This window comes from Nannospalax galili, unplaced genomic scaffold (genome assembly GCF_000622305.1).
Source record: "Nannospalax galili isolate Female #2095 unplaced genomic scaffold, S.galili_v1.0 scaffold1118, whole genome shotgun sequence".
In the NCBI taxonomy this organism is placed as follows: domain Eukaryota; kingdom Metazoa; phylum Chordata; class Mammalia; order Rodentia; family Spalacidae; genus Nannospalax; species Nannospalax galili.
This window is the reverse complement of record NW_008342011.1, coordinates 995,465-1,021,205: the sequence shown is the minus strand read 5'-3', so window position 1 is coordinate 1,021,205 and position 25,741 is coordinate 995,465. Positions and strand designations below refer to the sequence as shown.

The following is a 25,741-nucleotide window of genomic DNA, read 5'->3' as shown; positions in this document are numbered from 1 at the left end:
GGTTTGGGTTTTGTTTGCTGTTGCTTTTCAAGTGTGCTGAGTTGCAATGTTCAGTCATTTATTTGTGTTCCTTCTGATTTTTTAATGTAGGCACTTAGAGCTATAACCTACTCTCTAAGGACTGCTTTCAACGTGTCCCAGAGGTTTTGTTGTGTTGTATTGTCCTTTTCATTTAGTTCCAAGAATACTTTTATTACTTTCTTAATTCCTCCTTTGACCCATTCATCATTCAGGAGTGTTGTTTAATCTCCATATGTTCATGTAGTTACTAGGGATTCTTCTGGTGTTGATTTTAAGCTTTATTGAATTGTGATCCGATAGAATACATGAAATTATTTCAATTTTTTTGTATTTGTTGAGGTTTGTTTCATGCCCCAGGATGTGGTTGACTTTGGAGAAAGTTCCATGGAATGCTGAATAGAAAGTATACTCTTTGTTGCTTGGGTTGAATATTTGGTAGATATATGTTAGGCCCATTTGATGTATAATATTGTTTAATTCAGATGCCTCTCTACTAATTCTCTGTCCTGTTGACCTGTCTCATGGAGACAATGGGGTACTGAAGTCCCCTACGATTAATGAACTGGGATTAATCTGAATCTTAAAGTCCTGTGTACTGATTTTACGAAGCTGGGTGCACCAGAGTTTGGTGAATATATGCTCATGATTGTAATATCTTCTTGGTCAATTTTTTCTTTGATCAGAATGAAGTGGCCCTTTTTATCTTTTCTGATTAATTTTAGTTTAAAGTCTATTTTGTCAGATATTAGAATTGTAACATCTGCTTTTTTCTTAGTACCGTTTGCTTGGTATATTTTTTCCATCCTTTCACCTAAGGTAGTGCTTGTCCTTGAAAGTGAGATGAGTTTCTGGCAGATAACAAAAAGATGGGTTTTGTTTCTTAATCCATTCAAGTCTGTGTCTTTTGACAGGGCAGTTCAGTCCCTTAATATGTAAAGTTATTAATGAAAGGTGTATTGATTCCTGTCATTTTTATTTCTTTTCACATTCTTGGTGTAGCTATGCATTTCCATAGTTACACCTTCATTAAGTTTCTTTCCGTAACCCCTTGGGTATAGCTGTTCCTTTCTTCAACTCTTTATATTACTTCAAGAACTCTCTAAAGGGCTGGTTTTGTGGACATGAATTCTTTCAGACTATTTATGCCATGGAATATTTTTCTTTCCCCTTCCACTATAATAAACATTTTGGTTGGGTAAAGTAATCTCAGTTGGCATCTGTGATCATTTAGAACTGGGAATACTTTGGTCCAGATTCCTCTGGCTTCCATTAGTTTACACTGAAAAGTCAGTTGTAATTCTGATGGGTTTTCCTTTATTTGTGACTTGTTGTTTTTCTTTTGCGGCTTTCAGTATTTTCAGTGTTTTTACTATGATGTGCCATGGAGAGTTTCTTTTCTGGTCCTGTCTATTTGGTGTTCCATATGCTCCTTGCATTTGTATGGGCATGTCTTTCTTTAATTTTGGGAAATTTTCTTCTACAATCCTGTTGACGATCAGGTCCATACCATTATCCTGAGATTCTCCTTCCTGTATGCCTATGACTCGTAAGTTTCATCTTTTTATGGTGTCACATGATTCCTGCATATTCCATTCTTGTGTTTTCTTAAAATTTTCATAATCTTTGCTTGAATAGTCTAATTTGTCCACTTTATCTTCCAGTCTTGATACTCTGTTTTTCATTTCATTCATCCTGTTGGTGAGACTTTCTCCTGTCATTTCTAATTGGCTTACAGAGTGTTTCACTGTCTTCTTCATTTCAGCCTGAGTATTCTTCAACATTTCTAACTCCTTTCTGAATTCATTCAGAAGTTTATCCCTATCTTCTTTCGGGTCTTTGATTTCTTTCTTTGTGTGTTCTTTAAATTCACTGAATTCTTTTATCATGTTTATAATTGTTCTTTTGAGTTCCATGTCCTGTGTTACCTCTAGGGGTTCTCAATAAACTCCTCTAGGGAACTGTTGGTACTTGGTGGGGATATATTATTTTGGTTTTTCATGTTATTATTTTTCTCTGTGACTTTGACATGTGGATTTCTTTTGTAGTTTGTGATTCTTTTGTAAGACTCAAGCCTTCCTTTGTTGTGTTTGGGTCTGCTTCTTTTTGTAAACTTTATATACCTTTGTGGTTTACTTGTTGCATTGAAAAGCTGGGTTTGTCTAGGCTTCAGGTTCTCTCTATTGATTCTATACTGGAGTGGCCAAATAGCTTTCATTTTCAGGAGTTCCCACAGAGGTCCAAGTCGATGAGGATCAGATGCCCTCAGGCTTTCTCCTAAGGTCTGAATCCCTCCAGGAAAGATGCTGGCCTCAGGAATTTAAAGGCTGGGCTGGCCTGGTAGGAGGGCTTAGGAAAGATGCTGGTCTAGGGCAGCTGGTGGCCATGCTGCTCAGGAATTCAAAGGAAGGTGGGAAAGAGAAGAGGCCCGAGGGCTCCTGGGGACTGTAGGGAGTATTTGGGTTGGTCTGGATGCCAAGTATCAGGAAGCTTCTGGGCCACAAGTCAGCCAAGGGGTCTGGGGTACCAAGACAAGAAATGGGCCAAGACCCAGGCTAGGAGGAGAGATGGGGTTGGGGAGCTGGGCAGGTGAATGAACCTCGGGGAGTCAAGGCAGAATTGGCACAGCCAAACTTACCCAGCAAATCTGCTGGCTGTAGGAAGCTGTGAGGCTGTGCCCCAAGAGATGCAAAGGGAGGTGGGGACAGGAAGAGGGCCTGAGGGCTCCCAGGGACTTGAGGGAGGAATTAGGTTGGTCTGGATGCAAAGGGTCAGGAAGCAGTGGGGAGTTTGGGCCAAGAGAGGTCAGTCCAGAGGTCTGGGGTGCCGAGACAGGAAATGTGCCAGTCCCCGTACTAGGAGGAGAGACGGGGCGGGGGAGCTGGGAGGGTAAATGAGGCTGGGGGAGTCAAGGTGTGGTGGATGAACCCAAACTTACCCAGGCAAGCTGCTGGCTCCAGGAAGCTTATATGTCAGATTATATGGAAACCAAAAACTCATGTTCCGTGGGATGGTGGTGAAAAATGCTGTATTGGTTATTTTTCACATTGCTGTGACATGATACCTGACAGAAAAAGTTAAGGAAAGAAGGCTTATTTGGTTCAGGGGAGACATCTAACCTGGTAGGGAAGGAATGGAAGTTTATAGTTCTGTATGGCTTGGCTTATTACATGGGCTAACCAGGAAGTGGATAGCTGGGGCAGTAAGTATAGCTGGTCTATAACTCTCACAGCCTCCCTCTCCCAGTGATGTACTTACTCCAACTAGACCTCACATGCTAAAGGTTCTGCAACCTCCTAAACCAGTACCATCAGCTGGAGACCAAGGATTCAAGCACATGTGTTTGTAGGGTACAGTTCTCATCCAAACCATAAGAGACATACAATGCTAGTGGGACTATTGAATATCCAGAAATTCAACAAGACTTTCCACAGAGGCATGGAACTGTGACTATTCTCCAGATTCCTTCTACTAAAAATCTCATGCATTATATTTTGATTGTTGCATGGATTTTGTTAGGGATTTCTTTTTCCTCTTGAGAAACAAAGTTCTTAATACCCTTTTGCTGTGAATCTATAGTTTAGAGGAAATTCCAAAATTCCAGTGGGTGAAATATCAGCCTGGATGATGGCAAGGTATGTATTTAAGTTCTATTATATGTTCAAAGATATTTCTTCTGTCTTCTAAGCAAAAAATTATCCCAGTCATTGCCAAATCAAAATTCTTCCATGTGTCCTTCCTTTGCTGAAATCCTTTTAAAAGGATCATTTTTTAAAAAAAAAGTAGAACCCCCCTCTAAGAGATGAAAATAAATAGACATATGTACTTCAAGGTTTCCTCTTTTTCTAAATGGCCTGAAGGCTATGATGTACATGGTGCCTTTTAGACATAAGACCCAAGAGTCCAGAGTCAACTTGAGAAGACCTATTCTCCTTCCTGTCTGCTTAGTATTTGTGGAAGACAAGAAAGAAGGGCATAAAAAAGGCAAGCTTAAGAAAAATTCCACATCTGGTGTTCATGGGAGCCACAAGATAATAGAAAGTTTTAAATTGGCATAGCTCCTTTCTGTATAATAGAGGGGACAGAGGCAATAGTTCAGCATCCGGACCTCATTTATTTCAGAAAGGATAGATAGTATCACAGAAAGACAATCCGTACAGGAACTCTAGAACAAACAATTACAAGCATCATAAAGCAAGCAGGTCTGGAATCGATCCCAGCAGCCATTTCCCATTCTCACTCTTCTTTAACTTTGACTATTAAGTGGTTTGTGGATTCAACCTTCTGTGGGTGTTCTTAATGGTACAGTATCAATTTCCCAAGGTAAGAAATGTCTGTGCCTATTTCCCTCCCAATAAAGCAAAATATCAGATCATTAAATTGTTTTCCCTGATTTGTGGTTAGCCTAAACAAAGAAGGAAAGGTGGGGACTGACGGGCTGGGTATCTGTGTACCCACTTCACATTGACATCAAGAACACAGGTAAAATATTTTTAATATAAAAATAATAGTAATCTTTCATTTTGTTCATCTGTGGGCTTCTGTAGGCTCCATCTTGGGGTGTGTGTGTGTATGTGTGTGTGTGTGTACATTTACACACTCATCAGCTTCCATTTTCCTCTCTAAAGTGCTTATTATCCCTACACACACATACACACACACACACACCACATACCATTCTGTTTGGACCTGTATGACAAGATTCTTCTCACACCAACTCACAACACAGGATAACAATGAATGTCTCCAACATCCACCATCATCCTATGCTTTAAGGATAAGAGACCCACACTGGACCCACCTTTCATGGGCCTGTTTATACTCATTATACATGGCTGCCCACTGGACATTTTGTTGGGACAGCCATCCACATTTATTTAACCAAAGAAGAAAGTTCTCAGCAGTATAGAAATTGTATGTGTATGGTGGACGGGGAAGAACTCATCATGGGTGTGAACTGAACTTTTGCTTTCTGTTTTCATGGCATATATTGAATGACCTCTTAAAGCAGTTGTTCAAGGTCCTGTATAACTGGCCCACACCCATCTCATTCTCTCATACCCTCTGCCTTCTTTCTCAGGCTACAAGGAAGGCTTATTTTTATCACATATTAATCATCTTCCTGTGTCAGTGTTCTCTGACTTTATGCTTTCCTCCATCTGGAATGTTTCCTTTAAATCTCTATCAAACATACTTCTTTATCATTCACATGTCAGTTTAAATGCCATTTTCCTCAAAGAGACCTTCTTTGACCATAGTAAAATACCTCCTTTCATTTCACTACACTCTACACTGTAACACCAATGAACTCTCTTCTATGGGGGATCATTGTAATCAGGATGACATATTTCACTGCATATCTATTGCCAGACTTCTGGAATGTGATCTCTTCATGTTACCGTGTCATCCATTCCTATTTCTCAATGCCAAAGTCGAAGGTTCAAAACAGAGAATGTATGATAAATATTTGATAGGTAAGTAAATGTATGAATACACAAAGGTAGATCATGTGCTACCCACCTACCTGCAGTGTGAAATCACTGCTAAAAATCCTATAGGATAGGTATTAGTATTGTGTTTATATTAATCGCACTTAGGTTCATATACCATAAGAAAATCTCAATACCTGTGGCTTAAACAAAACAGAATGGTATGTTCTCATGTAAAAAATTTTAGGGCTGAATGTGTATGTTGGGAACTAGATGACATCATTGTATTCTGCCATCCTCATGTTCCAAGATGGCTGCTATGGGTTCTGCATCAAATGAAATGTCTGTGCTCTAATAGTCCTCACAATATGCCCATTCTCAGAATTTAGACACAAAGTATATTGGTATATTAGTCAAAGTATATTAGTCAAGGAAAGCTAGAAAGCATAACACCAGGGAAATAATATACTTACCCCCAAAACAAAACCAGAGAGAGAGAGATTGATTTGATTGATTGATTGATTGATTGGTTCTGTTTTTGTAAAAGAAAGAAACTATGCTTAATCCCCCATTGAATTTCTGTGAAGAGGTTGTAGAATTGAGATAGAAACCCAGGATTAATATCACTCCACTACCCCCAGAACATCTAGAGTTCCCACACACAATCAGTGTAATTTCTCTCTCCCAGTTAGCTTCAGTTGTCAACTTGACATAGCTCAGAGCTATCTGAGGGAGTCTCAGTTAGGGGATTGCCTCCATCAGATTGTCCTGTGGGTATGTCTGTGGGACATATTCTTGATTGCAAATTGGATTGCCCAGCCCACTGTGGGCAGTATTAGCCCCAGGTAGGTGGCTGTGAACTATATAAGAAAGCTAGCTGATTAGAAGTTAATGAACAAGCCAGTAAGCAGAGTTCCTCCACAGTATATGCTCCGGTTTCCTGCCTTGACTTCTTGCCCTGACTTCCCTCAGTGATAGACTGTTACCTGGAAGAGTAAGCCAAATAAACCCTTTCCTTTCAACGTTGTTTTTGGTCATGGCGTTTATCACAACAACCGAAAACGAACTAGGGCACTAAGACCCTCTGTAGAGGAATTGTTGGTGGACTGTAAAGCAAATGTGAAATCTTCTATGTTCTATAGGATCAGAATCCAGGGATTCTAGTAACTGTCAAACAGACTGTAATAGTTAGCATTCCTTGACCTCAGCTTCTCTGAATAGCTTTTCCCTTCTTGGTCCTTTTACTACTAATAATTTTTAGAATTTTCTTTTATTCACTATGTGCTTTAATGTTTTGTTTGTGTAAAAATTAGTTTGGTCAGTCTCAGAAGATACTAAATAGGATTAACCTGTTATTGAACCCATTTGTGAGCTGGGTAATTTATTAGCATTAGAGAAGTTAAGTAATTTTTCCAAATAAACCCAGAATTTGACTCCAAATTCCATTCTTATAACAGGCCTTCTCCAGTTTAAGAGCCACATTTCCTTTGATGTTCTTGTCTCCCTCATCATAATCACATTTAAGGTACATTTTTGTCATTCAAGACAAATGATTATCTGACCTGGAGGCAAATCTGTGTTTTGTTTTTCTTGTTTAAAGCAAAGTCTACTCTTGTGGTTCTGTTTTTTGAGACCTAGGCTTGACAGCCTACATTTGGTCTGAAGTCAAAGGGTGCAGTTGTCTATGGCTTCAGATTCCCCTGTGAGGTAGCCTTAGTCTTTAGCTAGGGATACAAGATGTTCAATGTGCAAAGCCAGGGAAGTTGGTGAGCTTCTTCTGGGTTGCCCCTTCCTGGCTATAGGTGGAGCAGACCAGTCCTTGGAATGGAAACTACTGAAAGAGAATTTGTCTTTGACCATGACAAAAGCAGCTATAGCACTGGAATAGTAGATAGTCATCTCCTATATGGTGACATTACAGTTGATGAGCCTCAGGCAAAAGAACCCGTATGTTAATAACCCTGTGCTTCTCAATGACCCTCTAGATGAATGCAGAACCTTCCTATCACTTTGTGTTTCAGTGTCTTCACGAAGTATTGTAGTAGTGCATTCTGCCATGTCATGTTTTCCAATTATCTGAGCATTTCCAGGGATTCTGGGGAGATAAGATATGTATTGAAGATGCTCCAAAGAAATGAATCGAGAAATTTTCTCTGTAAAGCTGATCCCCTTCTTTGAAATTCAACAAAATCCTCTCCCTCGTCTTGCATATGAACACTACACCCTGTGTTTAAGAAAAAAAAAAACAGCAAAAGAAAAAGAATATGGCAGAAGAAAGATGAATCTTAATAGAAATTCTATATAGAAATCTTTTGTCATAAGTAAAATAGGTGGTAAGGAATTGAGTGGGTTCCCTAAGGAAATGTCTCAGAAGTTAAGGAGATCCTCTTAGGTATAATCAGTGAGCTGGAAGTAATAAGCAAACCACGTAAATATATAATACATGCTGCTGAGGACAGGCTAAATGCATGGTTAGGCCTTTATTTTAAAGAAACATGTATTTAATGTGCTGTATGTCTTCCTTTGGCTTTGTTACACTCCATTGGATTAAGAGGTAACAGCAGGAAGCTAATTTTGAAATCACATACACATGCTACGTAATGTTAGGCAAAGCTTTGGGAAGTATTATTTGTCCTTCACAAATATATAAAATGCAAATTTCAGAAAATTGCCTGATACTCCTTCTAGTCGAATTTTTCCACGGCATTCACTGGGTCCACACTATCTCAACAAGGCCCAGTTTTCCCCAGGTGGCCATGTGTATTTCATACTGGGATGCCTACTCTTCCTAACTCTCAGGACACTATTATTTTTCACCTATTCCTCTTAGAACATCGCAAGTAGGTCAAAGGAGAATGAACTATTATTAAATATTGTATTAACTCTCTATATGAGAACAGAAGCTTGGAGAAATTGAGTCATCTCAACAAGATTGCACAGGAACACCGTAGAGACTGAGCAATAGCCCAAGAGGTCGGGTTCCAGAGTCTATAATGTATCATCTTTACTTTGCTATATCTCCTTTTCTTCTATTTTTCCCCGGAAATATTCAAAAAATGAATGCTTAGCTTTCACCACAGGCAGTTCTTGCTACATAGACAAGGCAGATGCTATCATTGCCCTCAAAGACATTGCAGACAAGTGGGAAGGCTATATAGAACCACTAATGGAAAACAGTGTAGAAAGGGAAAAGGACAGAAGTGCCGGAAACATGGAGTTCTCCTTAACCAGCCTGTGTGAAATGGTCTTGGAACAGATATTAACTAGGCAGTCCATAAAAAATAGTGAAGATTTGCTTATGTGGAAGGGCAAGAGGCAATGAAAAGTAAAATGAATAGCTTGAGCAAAGGTACAAAGCAAGAGACACAGATGATATGTATGGTACATACAGGCAGTGTGTTTACTAATGGCATGAATCTGGAAAAAGGAAAGAGGTGACAGAACCATCGAGAACTGGAATATACGTCAGGTAGACATCAGCAGTCTCCACACTAGGATGTACAAAATGATCTACTAAAGGGCATGTCAAAACTAGGACAATTTTGTTTATATTTACTTGGGCTTGTTTGTTTGTTTGTTTGTTTTTGAGACAGGGTCTCCCTATAGCCCCAACTGGCCTGGACCTCACTGTGTAGAACAGGCTGGCCTTGATCTTACAGAGATCACCTTCTTCTGCCTCCTGAGTACTAGAATTATTTACTTTTATTTTGATATTTCTGCCATAGCTTCAAAATACAAATAATATATCAGTACAATAATATAGAAATATAACTTATGTGTAAGGGGTACATGTTAAGATTTGTTACCTTGTAGGGTCAAGATCTATATGTTCTGAAGTCACTGCCACATGTGGTGAAGGGACACTAGATACCTTGAAAGGATTTCTTGGCACACACCTGCCTATAGGTTGTTGTTGAAGTGCTGTATAGGCGAGACCAGATGTGTGAAGCCCAAGGAGCACAGTAAATTAAGATGTTGCCACCAGGGAATTTAATACTGATGGAAGCATAAGCTAAGGCTGTGGGAATAAGAGAAAATTTGATTTAAAATAATATTGGTGGTTGAATCCATAGAGCTCAGTAACAGCTTGGTCATGATATTTAACAAACCCCTTCTCACTATGCTAGCTCCAGCTACAAGCATCCTTACATTCCTTTAATACATACCAAACTGATCCTATAGGACCTTGGGTCTCCTTTCCTGTTCCTGGGGTCCCATTATGTTTGCCAAACTGGCCTCTATTTATTTTTCATCTTGGTGCCAATATCTTTCTGACCCTGACCCTCTGTATGGCTCCATAATTCTTCCTGCCAGTCTTAATCCTCTTCATGGCATTAACATCTAACATATTCTGTGATCAGTCCTTTGTTGTATAATAGCAATATGTTAGGCTCTTTGTGATTTGCACTCATCGTTATCTTTTCCATGAGGCAGTGCTTGACGTAGAATGTACTCATCAATTATTTATTGAATTATGGAGTGAATAGATAGATGACTGTGTGGTTGGGTGGATGGATGGGCAAAGAGTGTGACTCTATATAAATTTTATCCCTTGATAAGCCCATTTCTCCCACTGAGAAAGACAGAACTATATCTTAAAGGGATTAGAAACTTCTCTAAATTTATCCCGTTAGAACTCTTTATACAGTCTATAAAGAGAAAACAATCAAAGTGGCTTATGTAATCAGGGGAATGTATTGACTTGAGTAATTGGACAGTCCAGAAGTTCAACAGTCTTGGAACTGTTTAATTTAGAGGCTCAAGAATGTGTCCAAGGATGGATCTCTCTTACTCTAAGCTTTCTCATTGTTAAACACGTTATTATATCAGATAATGACTCTTCACATTGTTGTGTATACTGGCTTTTATACAAATCTAAAGGCTCAATACTTTTTTGCAAAGATACAGCTGAACAGTACGTTAGCCAGTATAAAATTTGGGACTGATTCCAACACTAATCAAAGTAGGAGTCATGACAGTTTCTAGAATAAAGGAATCAGAACAGAGATCAGTCAATTCATCCTTCACCTCCCTTTTGGACTCTGCTCTATGATAGTAGTGGGTCACTTTAAGCATGAGATTACTCAACTAGTTGGTGTCAAAAAATACAGGATATAGATTGACTTACACAGTCCATCTATTTTTTTCATCTGAGGATGAAATTGTTTCATGGGCACCCCACAAGACATGCAAGAGTAGAGTATGCAATGTATGTTGGAAGGAAAGAAGGAAGCTACAATGTCTTCCTTCTCTAGACTTGGAAAGAAATCTACATATATCTTACACCAAAGCCATGAGATTACTGCTTATTTATCAAGAATGCTCTCTAAAGAGCAGTGAGATCCCATCCTCTAGACACGACACAACCAATGTAACCATGAGCTCACAGCAGGTGCAATTACTTGTACTGTATACCTGCATAAAACAAATCCTATCCATATTCAGTCATAGAGGGAAGAGGGTCTCATGGTACCCTATCCCTAAGTGCTGAATTATAGACTACTGATAGACTCTGGGGGTGGGGGGTACTGCTTTCTGTTGTGTAACCATTGTTAGACCTGACAGATTTCAGTGGATAGTTCCAATCCCAAGACCACACAGACACCCTTGGTCAAACCCAGAGGGACACAAACAAAACAAAAAGATATGGGTGTGGGAAAGGGACTAGCAAGAAAGTGACGGGTTATACAGGGGAAGACGGAGATGAGACAACATGGGAGTGAGAACAATCAGAATGCATTATATACAAATATGAAATTGTCAAAGAACAATTTAATTAAAAGAGTGCTCTCTAATAATAAGAAACTGTGGTTCTAAAATCATTCAATGTATTTTATAATTCTTAATTTGGGAAGCTATATTTGGACTGCTTTCTTCATTGAATGCTATGAAACAATTTTTAAGGATAATAATTCAGGGGCTATAGAGGTGGCTCAGTTGGTAAAGTATTTGCCACACAATTATGAAGATCTGGGTTCAGATTCCCAGGACCCATTTAACAAACTGGGTTCGGGGCATTGCAGAGATGACTTATGAGTTAAGAGCACTGGCTGCTCTTGCAGAGGACCCAGGTTCAGTTCCCAGCACCCCACATGGCAGCTGACACTTGTCTGTAACTCTCTGACACCCTCTTCTCACCTCTGCCGGCATTGCACAGCAGGGGTGCATGTATGTACATGCAGGCAATATGCTCATAAACATAAAATAAAAGTAATAGTTAAACTATTTTTAAAAGCTGAGTACAGCAGCTTGAGCCTGAATTTCTAACTCTAGAAGGCAGAAAGAGGAGGAGGAGTTCTTGGGCTTGCTGACTAGGTAGTCTGGCCAAACTGGTGTACTCCAAGTTCAGTAGGAGACCTTGTCTCAACAAATAAGATGGAAAGCAATTGAGAAAGATACTCAAAGCTAACCTGAGACCTCCACACGTGTGTACACATGCATATGTGAGCACATACATGAACATGTATACCCACATATGCCATACATAAAAGAACAAGAATTCACTATTAAATTTAGATAATAAAAATTGATATTTTAAACCAATTATACTCCCTGTAGTTTAGTTCTCTCTGCTTACCTCATGTGATCATTAGCAGACAAAAGATGATTTGGATGTGGAAAAAGACTTGCTTATGCAAAGGAACTAAGCAGGTGGGAGATTCTGATTGATCTCAGCCCCAAATTTACTCTGCTCTCCTGAACTGTCATGAGAAAGTAGAAACCGAACCTCCTTTCCTATTAGTGCAGTGCTGTATGTAATAGATCATATCAACAATCCACACAGAGCAGGCAAATTCTTTGCTCTGAGTCTGAAAAATAAATTGTTTTCCAATATCTGATATCTCCGTTTTTCTCCATAATTACCACCTCGTTCTTTGCCATTTCTCTCTCAAGTTTGATATCTTCTGTAATTATAGTCTTTCACTCAGGAAGCTCACACACAGTCAATCAATTCAATGTGCTTATTATTTGAACAAATTCTTTGCCTTAGGCTCATCCGAAAATGACCATCTATGTCCCAATTGTAAAACTAATATATGCACACTTCAGTTTTTCATTCCCTCAAATTTAAAAAAAAAAAGAAAGAAAAAAAAGAGGCAAAATCAAATTTCATATTTATTTTCTCAGCACTGTTAGCCTTGAGTTTAGGACACAGCTGGTCAGCAGGCAGCACTGATATTAGATATCACAAAAGGTTGTTGTGGTTATTATTCAATGAACGAAAACATAACAGCATGGAAAAGATGTTAAATTGGGTGAAACGAGGAAGCAAGGTAAAACATGCAATGCGAGGCCACCCTGAGTCCTGCCCTGCAAATTTCTGTCTTCTTCAAGTTCTGCTTTGTGAACCATGTTGGTGTAATCAGTAGACCTGGCAGTAGTTGTTGGATCCCTGGCCTTCCTGCATGCTTGGGGTTTACCCTTTCTTTTCTATTGTGGGGATCAGCTTGTTTTTCTTTGAAATGGAAGTGAATGAAAGTTATTTTTGCTTATGATATATTTTTGAGAATTCCATGATTTCCTTTGAATATCTGAAAATGGATGGCCCCCTGATTTGTTTTCTAGGCCATGCTTAGGGAATACCAACCTCTAAGGCAAATGATATTTCTGCACAGCTGGCCCCAAAGGCCGTCATCATGCCAAATCTACCCATGCAGTGGTCGATCTTTGTGCCAGAGAGTCCAGAAACACAAATCCAATTTAATTCTGGCTCAGAAAAGCAATAAGTGTTTAAATTGGATTTCTATGGAGTTTGTTCTTATTAGGCTCAGCATGCAAACTGCTTTGTAGACATTTATTATTTAATTATTTCTAACAAAGGATCTTATAAACCCAACATCTATAATTAAATGGGAGTGAGAGCAAAAGAGGTCTTGATGCTAGCCAATATGTGCTTTGTGACCCAGAACTTGCATTAGAAGAGCTATCATGTTTAACCAAACACCAGGATCTCTGGCAAACATTTACTTCATTAAATTCAGCTTTTGTGGCTTTATGCTTTTAATTCAGACTCTCTGATATATATGTCAGTCTTTCCTGTATCATACACAAAGTTTAATGGAGTCAGTGTAAAGCAAAGAGGTGGTATCCAGGAGTTTGTCATCACTGGCCCCCTTCCCATCCAGTGACTCCTACTTTTATAGCTTCTCTTCTTTCAACCTCAACAGTACTAAGGTTTCTTCCTGCGCTTCTGCTCCGGGTTCATCCTGGACTACATGGTCTATTTGTAGCAGGTTTGTCCCATCTCACTCTTCTTCATCTTTACTGTATCCTCTAATAAACTGTTATAGGAATGACTTGCCTAGTGCTGGGCTTTTTGTCTATAACTCACTGGATTTTATTAGGAAAATTTCCAAAACAGAAAAACCAGTATTTCTGATGGTTGAGATGGCAACCCCCATTATAGGGAAGAGAGTAGAAGCCAGGATCTTTGTATACCTCAGGAGGTCAGGACATGATTATGTGTTTCTTATACTTGCCTACAACTTTGTTTAGAGCATTGATAAGTAACCCATGATTTTGATTTCCAGGTATTGCAACCAGAAACACATATCTACAGATGTTGCTCACCTAATGAGTCACAGAAGGCCCTTTCCTTTGTGTGTGTCTGTTTGTGTGTGTGTGTATGTGTGTGTTGCATATATATATGTGTGTGTATATTCATATGTGACTGTGGGCACACGTGTAACAGTGTACATATAGAGAAAAACCTCAGGTGTTAGTCCTTGCCTTCCACCTTATTTGAGACGGGCTTCCTATTCCCCACTGCATATTCCAGGCTGGTTGGTGCATGGGCTTCCAGAGATTCACCTATCCCTGCCTCCCATCTGTCTGGGATTACAGACACTCAGTACTGCACTCGACTTTACATGAGTTCTGGGGATCCAAACTCAGGTCCTCAAGCTTGTGTGACAAAGTGCTTTGCTCACTTAGATATCTCCCCAGCCCCATGATTCACAGGATGTGCTTTCTTAATGACACTACTAAACAGTAGATCCTTTGTAGTCACACAGGCTAATTTTTGTGAATTTCAGCACATTCTAAGTATAAATCTCGGTGTTAATTCTGACTTCTCTTAGTTTTTATTTCCCATGAGGGTAATAGGCTTCAACTGCATATGCTCACATCACAAGTTAACTATGTTTTCATCGTTCTAAAGACCTTCATTCTTTTGTAATTCTTGTGGATGGCTGCTCATAATAAAATGGAAAAGCTTACTTTACAGTAGTCAATGACATAGAAAATCAAAGATGAATAAAGTCATTACAACTTGGATGACTGGATTCACTAACTGATTTGGTGACGTTTATATATCAGCCTCAAAGTGGACAGTTTGGTGCCTCAGGTTGGACCACTGCAGAAATGGACCTTGTATCTTCATGGACTTTCAGTTTAGTAATCAAGATGGCAAACCCATAAATGTTAAACGTGTAAATGGTCCAGCAATATTTTATTGGATATAATGGTTAGTTTTAATTATCAACTTGATGCAATGTAGAATCATCTGGAAAGGGAGTCGCAATGAGGAATTATCTGAGATTAGGCTGACCTGTTAAGAATCCAGTTCTTAACTGGATTAATTGAAGTGGGAAGAGCCACCCTGAATGTGGGTGGCACCACATCACAGGCTGGGCTACGGCAGAATGAAAGGAAAGAGTCAGCTGAGGTTGAAGCAAGCCTTCCTTCCCTCTTGGCTCTTGACTGTGGATGTGACTAGCTGCTTCAAGTTCCTGCCACCTTGACTTCCCAAAATGATGGACTGTAACCTGCAATTATGAGCTACTGGTAAGATACCCCTTCTCCCCAAAGTTGTTTTCCTTGGGATATTTTATCTCAGCAAAAAGTAAGGAAACTAGGACATTGACTTTGAACTTTGTGGTTTTCCATCTCTTGTGATTTATTTACTTTGAGTGTCTCATGTACTCTTTTCAGCCACAGTTTCCTCATTCATACAATGGGTATAACAATTAAATGAATATTATCTTCCATAGGATTGCTACAGGGAGTCAGTATATTGATAACAATAAAATACATAGGAAGTATGCAGAGTTAGTTACTGTTGTAACAGTAAGACTACAACTAATATTGCTGTCATAATGTTGATATTACTTTTTGGGCTTTGCTTGAAAAGAATGTTTATTCTCTAGTATGGAGAGAAGGCAGAAAATAAAGCAGAATACATATGTCCATTAGAAAAGCTTATTAGGGGTTGGAGAGGTGGCTCAGTGGTTAAGAGCACTAGCTGCTCTTGCAGAGGACCGCATTCAATTCCTGACACCCACATGACAGCTAACAACAACCCGTTACTCTAGTTCCAAGGGAATCCTACATCCTCTTCTGGTCTCCGTGGGCATTGCACAACACAGGTGTGCCTATATTCAGACAACATACTCACATACATAAAATAAAATAAATAAATAAAATATAAAGGAAAAAGCTTATTAAACCTATTTTTACATATCTGTATTCATACTGTTTATATGCTTCATACAATGTTACCAAAACCACATAGCATTATAATTTCTACTTTGGAGGGTGGCGAAAAGTTATTTTCTGGAGCCTAGGCAATTTACAAATGGCTACACCAGTGAAGAAAATGACACCCCTCCCCCATCCACTCTCACCAGTAGAAAATAAGGTTTTCCCTTTCCCCGCATCCTTACCAGCATTAGTTGTTATTTGTTTTTATCTTAACAATTTTGACTGAGGTAAGATGAAATCTCAAAGTGGTTTTAATTTGCATTTCCCTGATGACAAAGGACACTGAACACTTTTTAAAGTATTTATCAGACTTTGCACTTCTTTTGAAAACTCTCTGTTCAGTCTCATAGACTATTTTTAAATCAGGTTGTTTATTTTCTTGGTGTTTCAGTTTCTTAACTCTTTGTATATTCTAGACAGTAATCCTCTGCCATGTGTCTACATGGCAAAGATTTTCTTCCATTCTGTAGGCTGCTTCTTCATTCGATTAACAGTTTCTGCTGCAATACAGTAACATTTTTAATTTCATAATATCCCACTTGTTGACTGTCGGCTTTATTTTCTGAGCAACTAGAGTCCTAGTCAGAAAGTTCTTACCTATGCCTATACCTTTAAATGTTCTCCCTACTTTGTCTTGTAGAAATTTCAGGGTTTCGGTTGAGATATTTGATTCATTTGGAACTGATTTTGTTCAGGGCAAGAGATAAGGATCAAGATTCTTTTTTCTACATGTAGATACCCAGTGTTCTTAGCACCATGTGCTGAAGAGGCAGATGATGTGTTTGTTAACTGGCATAATGTCAAAATAGAAAACCATTCATAATGGAAGAGAAGAAATTGGAAAATATAAAAGAAGAAGGTCTGAATGATTACTTTCTGCCCCATATCTTGGATATTGTTAAAATTCCAAATGATTAGAGTTCTAGGCCTTTTACTTTATAAAATGTAATCACTATCTCCCTGGGTAGGTGTGGCCAGAAAGATGAGTACCTTCTTTGTGTGCATGAATTCTTATTAAATAATTTTGGTGACTCATTCCATTCGTGACACTGTGGGGAGTATAAAGATATGAAATGCATAATTTTTATTATCAGAGAGAAAGAAGGAATGCATAAATATATAGCTGTATTCAACTGTCCTGATTCTACAAGGATGGGCAGGATCAGTTGTCATATAGTAAATTAATTGATCTGAATATGAAGCAATTAGATTCAGTTGGGATAATCATTGCTACTGGATTCTACTATCTCATCATCTGGTTGGTTCAGTCATAATATTCTTTATTAGCTCCACAAATCAGTTTCAACTCAATCTGGGCTGCCACGTGGAGTTTTAACAATGATAGGACACCAGCATTCTTTGCTGTCAGTGGTCTGTGACTGATGTTAGTCAGGTCTCTGAAATGAGTGTGAGAGAATTATATATCCTGGGATCCCTCAACCTCCACAGGGGCACTGGACTGTTGGGGAACAAGCACAGGGACCTAGAGTAAACACATGCTCTTTCAGGCACTGAATATAAATCTTCATTTGTGTTTGTTTTGGAGAACCGGTCAACCCTAGTGACGCTCATAATTTCTTCTGTATTTGAGGATCAGGGACTTTATTTAGATAGATCCAGCTCTTTCCTAAATTCTTTTAATTTTTTTTTCACAATAATGCAAAAGGAGGAAGCAAGGAAGAAGACAGGGGAAAAAAAAAAGAGAGAAGATCTGAGTCCTTTGGTTCAGCATGGAATTGGATACGCACCCTGCTCTAGGACTCATTTGTTAGTTAAATTGCACTTTTCAAGATTGACAGCATGCGAACCCTTCCAAACATCAGGTTCTATGGCCACGCCTTATGCTGCAGTTATAAAGATTCAAAAGGAAGTGATGGCAGTTTTAAAAGCATACATCTGCAACAGAAACTTGGGAACAGCAGTAACAAAGACCTGGAAAAATCAAGTGCAGAGAAATCATCAAATAACTTCCATTTACAGTCCTGTTTACTTCTAAACGTAGCTGCACTCTGCACAGCGATTCCTCCTTAGGATTGAACTTGATGAGTGGATACCTTAGATGACTCCAAGAGGTAAAAGTGTTCAGCTGTCCATAGCTCTTCATAGCCTTTGAGAAAATGCTTTCCCTGGTGCATGTAAACCCCAGTGGGTAAAGAAGTTCTGAATTCTTTGCAAAGAGTTACATGAAACAGTAGATATTTCTCCTCTTATTTCCTAGCAACTCTACTTTAAGTGATTTTGCCTCTACTACTGTTGAGAATACCCAAAAAAACCCCTTCAAAGTGATGGGGAAATGGTTTAACCTGTCATCTAAACCAACCTAGAATGGAGCTGATTCCAGGCATCCATTTAGTGTGATACAGGAAGAAGGAGCTATCTGTTTTTTACCGTTTGGTAGCTCATCACAAATGTCATGGTGTGTGAGGGTATCAGTTAGTGCCTTTGTGTCCTAGACAACTGTAGCCTGAAAATTACTCATTCCTCCAAAAAGTGTAAGCCAGCCAGACAAGGAGCACCTGGGAAGAGGGGCATAGCTGCCCAGAGATGGAGAGTTAGCTGCAGAGAGTTAGCATGGCAGCAAGATGGGAACAGAGAAAAGGGTGTGTGGGGCCGCTGGGGTGAACTGCAGTGTCCCTTTGCATATGAACATGCGATGGAACACTTAAGAACCTGGGCACAGCCTATGAACGCTAATGGATACTGAAGGTGGGGCTTGAACGATGCTCGAGTCCTGAGAAGCTGTTTCTTTGTAAGTCCCTCCCTCCCAAAGTCATAAAACAGTACAAAACCCAAACTAAAAATGTCTTATCTTAGTCTGTGAGCCCTGGGGCCTCAGAGGACATGTGCAGGAGCCTCCCAAGAAGAGAAAAGGAGAAAATTTAGCACAACAACAACCCATCATAAAAGAAAATACCCAACAGCCTTCATTCCATCCTCAAGAAATGGGGCTCATGCTTCTGTGTAGGGAGAACACTGAATTTCAAAAGCTTCTCTGCAGATATAGGAAGATGGTTGGTCCTCAGCAAGAATGCTGATGGTGAAGGCTGCTCATTGGGTGTTGTCACTGCCTGCACACATGTTCCAGTTAAGTTTTATGAACAACATTCAAGTCAGGATTTAAGTGAGGTAACATTTAGTATAAATATGATGCAGGCATATGGGAAAAGGCGTTTCAGTCACTTGAAGCACATGTGATTTTCAAACTCAGTGAGCATATGTGAATGTGTCTTGCTTGTCTTGTGTGTTATGTATGTAGTACGTGTGCTGTGTGTAGTGAATGTGCTGTGTGTTCATATATGAGACTGTGTGTAAAAACACTTTCTCGAGAAGAAAAGTTGATAGTTTAATACTTCTCTGTGAAAAAGGACAACTTTGAAAGAAAATAAGCTTGCTGTATACACATATATATTAAAAATATAGAAATTTTGGATTTCATATCCATTTCTAAGAGTCTGGGTTCTCTTTACGGGTCCTTCTTCCTTTTACTTTTGATTTGCTGACAGAATACGTGTGTGTTGGTATTTGACAAGATAAAGACAGCTGGAAGGAACAGAGCTTGGCTTTGTTTGAAAAGCTGAACTTTCAAGAGTGTTTTGGGGTTTAGGGATGGGAAGCAGAAATCCCAGCCTTCAGAATAAATTTTGAAAAGTGGCTCCCTTGCACTTTTCAAAGTTGTGTAAAGTGATACCCCATATAGCAAAAGAAATAAACAAATAATCATTCTTAGAATGATTATTTTTCAATATTACAGCTTTTTATTATTATTTTATCTGTCAATGAAAACATACAATAGAAAATTTTAGGAACCGCCTTTCCATTTCCACAGACACTTTTCTTTGCCAAGTGTGTAGCTGGGATCTGGAAAGCTTACTCTCAAACATGGTATAGAACTTGTGTCAATAGGAAGGAAGCAGCTTACATGAAGAAAAAGTCATCTCTTGTCTTGGTTTCCGTTGGGTTAGATTCCTTTAAGGATCAAACATTTACTATCATTTAGTTCTATAGACACTATCTCCATTTTGAAAGAAACTCATAATTACCTAATAATTGCAGTTGATTTGACTCTTCTAATTGTATTTTATACACATGAATCTTTCTAATGTAAGATTTGATTGCTTTAGGAGTGGAGTGAAATGTTTTAGTTATGATAGTGCTGAGACTACAGTATTGAGCACACAATTGATCAAGTTGCATTTCCTAATCTTAACTCAGTAGCTTGTTAAAAGTAGGGTATTTCTTTTGATAAACAGGGCTAACTAGATTTCTATGTAACACATGAAATAGACTGTATGAATTCCAAAGTCTTTAATTCCTTTAGCTGTGTTCTGCAATCTTTAAATGGAAAACATAGACATGTAGCAGCTACAAATGTGTGTAAACAAGACTAAATATGGCTATCTTTTATCTTTTTATTTTTATTTTTGCAAACAATTATGGCATACAGAGCACTGTTGTATCTTATTACCAATTTGTCCATCAAACTGGTGTTTGTCTATTGCTTTTCCAAGGCCTAATGACTGTCTGTCTCCCAGTATCAGATAAAGGAACAATGAGAATCATTTGTGCCAAACCCCAGAGTTGGCACTGTCAGCCCCTTTTATATGAATCCAATAAGGGAAAGGTTCAGTGTAAATGAAGATCAGCTGGCCACAGGTCCCCAGCCAAGTTGACACACTTAGGCTGAAAGAACCAGGAGGATGATTTCAGGAGCTTTTTTGTTTCTATGATTGGCCTGGAAGGAAGACAAGAAAGAAAAAAGAAAGGAAGGGGGAAGAAGAATGACAAGAAATAGAAAAATAAGCCAAAAAAGGCAAGCCAAAGAAAGGAAGAGGGCAGAATAATGAATGAGGGGATATGCCTGAATCTTCAGGGAAAGTTTTATAATTATTGAACGCCAGTTAAAATCAATGACATACGACCTTTGTCCACTATTACATAACCCCAATAACCTGACAAGGAGGATTTGTATAAGTCATAGCAATGTTCATATTTATTTCTATTTTTTTTATTCTTTGTTGGTTTAGAGTTCCATGTTTTGTAAGTGCAGGAACAGATGGCTAACTACTAAAAAGATGACACAAAGAAATGTATTTGGCCACCTGCTGTGAGGGTTAGACAAAGCAGGCCATGCAGTTGCATTTCTTTAACTCAGTAGGGTTTCAGACAGGCTAGTTTGTAGACTCTTTATGGAAAATAAAAAGTTTTTTTTTTCTCCCTTAAAAACAGTTTCAAGCTGGGTGTGGCAACATATACCTTTAAAATACTCCAGATAGAATGGCAGAGCGATCTCTATGAGATTGAGGCCAACCTGGTCTACATAGCAAGTTCTAAACCAGCTAGGGTACACAAAGACGCTGTTTCAAAAAACAAAAAACATAAAAGATCTAAACTCTCATGGTAAAACATATGTATGTATCAAAATGGACAATGATTGATTAACTGGTTTACAGAAGAGCGCAGAATTCTGTTTGACAGAATCCTAACCATTAATTCTGTGATCTTAGCTAGATCAAGGTCAATCTGAAGGCTTTTTTTTTCTTAACCATTATTTTTTCATTTGCCAAAAGGATCTAATAGCAGACCTTTTTGCCTGGAGATTAATAATGAAATAGCAAATCATTAATAACCAGAAACAAATTTAAAATCATCTTTGGAATTATTCTTAGAAATAAAATATAGACAAAACAAACCTATTGTTTTACTTCAATATTTCCGTTTTAGTCTGTGAAACTCAACAGATCCTCTAGAACCTGCCCAGGGCCTGACGATGCCAGGTTATCTCTGAAGTACCAAACTTGTAAAAGGACTGTAATCATCAAGTGTTGGAGGAAAACAGCTAGGCACTTTTATACAAATCCTTAACACAATACTACTGTCTTGGTAGGCATGTACTTCTTGTCCATCCTAGTTACTGATAGCATCGATGACTGACTAAGGGCTGACAGGATCTCCTGGGTAAGAAAGGAGGCCTCTGCCTGGTGGGCCTTACTGTAGGTGGTCTCTGTGTGTGATCCTGCACAGAGGGTTTTCTTCAGTGGCCACTGAAAGGGGGTTGGAGAGTGAGGGTAGAGGACAGTCTTATGGTGATCGGCAGACAGACAGCAGTCACTGGTAGCAGCAATTCCCAGCATCAACTTCCTCTTTCACCTACTGACCATGGATACCCAATTCACTGTCCCCCAGGCTTGTTCACATTATCTGCTTTCCAAAGGAACTTCCTTTTCCAGATGGTGTGTACACTGTACGGTTCATCTGTGTGAAACACTATTTAACTAAAGCTAATATATTTTCTCAAAATTCCGCACTATAGCTTAGGTAAATATAAAAATGTAATTCTCAGCTGTTTGGAAATTGGAGTTAGGGTTTCCTCTCAAGGAGCCCTGAGGACAAATTCTGTTGGGTTATTTTGACTGGTTAAATGTTCAGTGTGTCTAACGTCCTCTAGTCCTCTACATTTTTCAAACTAGCAGCTTAGGGGCCTATGCCACATGGCTTTTGTTAACAGTCCCCTGCTGGAATTCAGAAACTCCTGAAGTAACAAGTCACCAGAAAGTCTCTAACAAGCTTGCCATTTTCACATTGATTATCTTGGCTTGAAGAGATTTCAAAGGTGGTCCAAGACTCTAGCATGCTCAAATAGTTTTAAACACAGAGAAATATTTGCCTTCAATTTTTAAATGTTTAAAGATGAAATACAAATTTGAATTTTAATAATGTAAAATCAAATGTGACTTTGATTTGGGGAAGACAATAGTAGAGCAAGATTTAGCATTCTTTGAATACCAATTCCAGTATTTGTTTCCTACTATCTTAGAAATAGTATTCAAAAACTATTCAAAGTGGATTGTTCCGGTCCTGGTTTTAAGACTATGATACTGCAGTTGTTTCTATTTATTTGAAAATCAGACCTTAGCATCATGTAACCTATTGCCTTTGTATTCATCTACATTCTTGAGAAATAATTTTAAGAACTTGCAAAAAAGCAAAGGTTTTCTGCTGGCTGTTGCCTTTAGGATTAGAAGAAAACTGTGGTTTAGGCCAGAGGCTGAACTTTTCTTTTTTTTCTATGGCTTCTGCTCAGACCTACCTTCTTTTTGTTCTTCAACTATATCTTCCCCACACTAACCAGAGACTTTTTTGGCTTTTGCCATGTTTCTTAACCACCTGGAATGTTTTCCTCCTCTCCTGTTTGCCTCCTACTTATCCTTTGGATGTCTCAGCTACCCTCAGTTTCTGGCAAGATCAAAGCTTTATAGCTTATACTGTCTTGGAGATGGTTACCTTTATGTCCTAGTTCTCACCAGAACTGATGGAAAAATGCTTCAATGACTGTCTACAACCTTGTATAGACTGAACATTTCATGAAAGCAGAATCTGTCCCTATCTTGGGTCACTGTTAGATCTCATAAAGTGGCATATAATTAGCAGTTAATAAATGTTTAATAAGTGAATGACCGCATGGGTGAATCATTGGAGGGAAAAAAGACAAAATAGGAGAAAGGAGAGAATGAGAGAGTGAAAAGAAAAAATACAGGGCAAGAAAAGGGGAAGAAAGGGAGGCAGGAGGGAAGAATAATGAAGGAAATCCAGCCGTGAGATGCTTATTGATTGATTCGTTTTAAGCTGGCTCACATCCATATGGTAGAAGTCTGTTCATCTATTTTCTTGGAAAAATAGATGGAAACAGAAACTTGGAAAGAGTAATCACAAGGCTGTTTTACTTGACATGTGCTAATTTAAGCAATTCATCTTTCTCCACTCAGTCCCTACTTAAGAAAGCGTGATGGTTGGCACCCATGCACACAGATTTTCCCACTGTAGCACATTGACACCTGGAAATCAAGGCAGTATTTCAGATTTATTTAGCAAATAGAAAGCATCTTTAAAAGTCCTTCCAACTCACAGCAACAGGACTTTGGTGTCAGTAATAAGAGGCCACATTTCAGGCTTTTAATTTCCTCGAGATGATGTTTCTTATGATCTGAAAGCTTTTCTTTTTCTCCCGCATCATATCTTATTTTAACACACTGATTGAGCCTTTTTATTTTACACTTCCTGCTGGGAAAATAGATGCTAGAATGTGTGTAATGTCACATTTACTTTAAGTCGTTGTAGGGTAAAATTGCATTCTCAAAGGCATGAATGGGCTGTGCCCTCTTTTCCACCTCTACACACCACCATTAGCAGGATAAGGCTTACCTTTAGGGTCTTATCATCTGAAGAAAATGTAAAGCCTCAAGAACTGCATGCTGAATTGGATTCCATTCCTCTGTTTATTAAATGCCTTGAGCTTTTCTTTATTTTTCTTTACTTCATACTGAGACTTACAAAATTAGGATCTCTCTTTTTGAAACAAACTTCTGATTGTTTGTCTATGCTAATTTCCTTGACAGATGGTTAAGAGTTTGGCCTGTGTGGTTAGTTAGTACAAGGACATCATATTTCACCAGGTCATTTACTTCTTGAGAGACTTTACTGCTTGTTATGGCCTAAACCAAAGGTTCTCAACCAGGAGTGATTTTACTTTCCAGGAACATATGGTAATGGCTAGAGATATTTTCCTTTGTTCTCACTGGGCATCAGCATACTAGACTTACCTAGTTGATAGAGACCAGAGATACTCCTCAGTATTCCTCAGTGCACAGGGCAGCTGCTATGTCAAAGAAGAAAATTCCCAGAATGACAATAATTTCAAAGTTGAGAGACTTAAACTAGGCCTTAAGCTTGAGGCTTCTCTATGTGAAAATAGGACTGTATTATCACTGTATGACAGCAGAGTTGTAAAGATTGCATGAAATCATACATGCTATATTCTCCCTGCAGCTAATAGTTCATGAATGTTTTGATAATAGGTATGAACAGTTGCATTATTAAACACTAAATAATTAGGCCCTTGCTTGCATCTTTACATTACTGTTTTCTAATTTTCTTTTATATGTTGTGACTCCCTTGCAATTTTACACTTATAACCACTCTCCAACTGGCCACCTTCCTACTCTTTTCCACACATAAGTTAGATCTCATCTCTATTTTGAGCTACAACCCTGTTCTAAATCTTATCCAATGACATGTCTGACCTGGTCATTTATTCCACAGTCATAGTCAGGTGTGAAAGTCATCATCATAGACTCTGAGTTCAGAAGGGCTGGGATTAGGTCTTGTTTCCTTTGATTCCTTCATGATTAGTGTCTTGTCTGACATACAGTAGACCCTCAGTCAATGAGAATACTTGAGGAATGAATAAGTAATGCAGCAGCAAATGAAAACATTTATTCTACCCTTTTTCTAGTCCTCTCCCCTTTGGTTTACCTACTCACACAGCCCATGATTTTTGAAATCCCACATATTTGCATGTTCAAAAATAATCCTTGTTACTTTTTCCTTTATATTTTTATGGTCTTGGTACTTGAAACATTACTCAGAAAAAGAGGGGGGTAGAAGTAAGCTAGCTATATGACAGATACTTGACTTCTAAAAGGGAAGCAAACTGGTGAACTCATGTCTTCCCTTAAATTGGATGCTACTTCTCTCATCAGCCAGTGGTTTTAGGGGGATGGACGAGAGACCTTAGCATTGTCAGATTTTTTTTTTTAAATCTTCAAGAGAATTGAGAATTTACATATTTATAGACAATGTTGGCCACTAATCCAAAGCTTAATGCAATTAAATACTTTAAAAACAGAATACCAAAACCTTCTTATAACCTTGTATTGGCTACACAAAACATGATCACAGTGTTTGTTCAATATTCTAACACCTTCTTTCAAACTTTGTGAAACAAGAGTATATTTTGTCAACAACATACTTTTATA

The 25,741-nt window shown here is 38.6% G+C and overlaps 1 protein-coding gene across 1 annotated transcript in view; it reads left to right on the top strand.

Moving 5' to 3' along the window:
- Positions 1-25,741, top strand: part of Macrod2 (mono-ADP ribosylhydrolase 2) — a 2,130,377-nt gene that overhangs the window by 1,715,903 nt on the left and 388,733 nt on the right. The gene's annotated exons all lie outside the window — the stretch shown is intronic.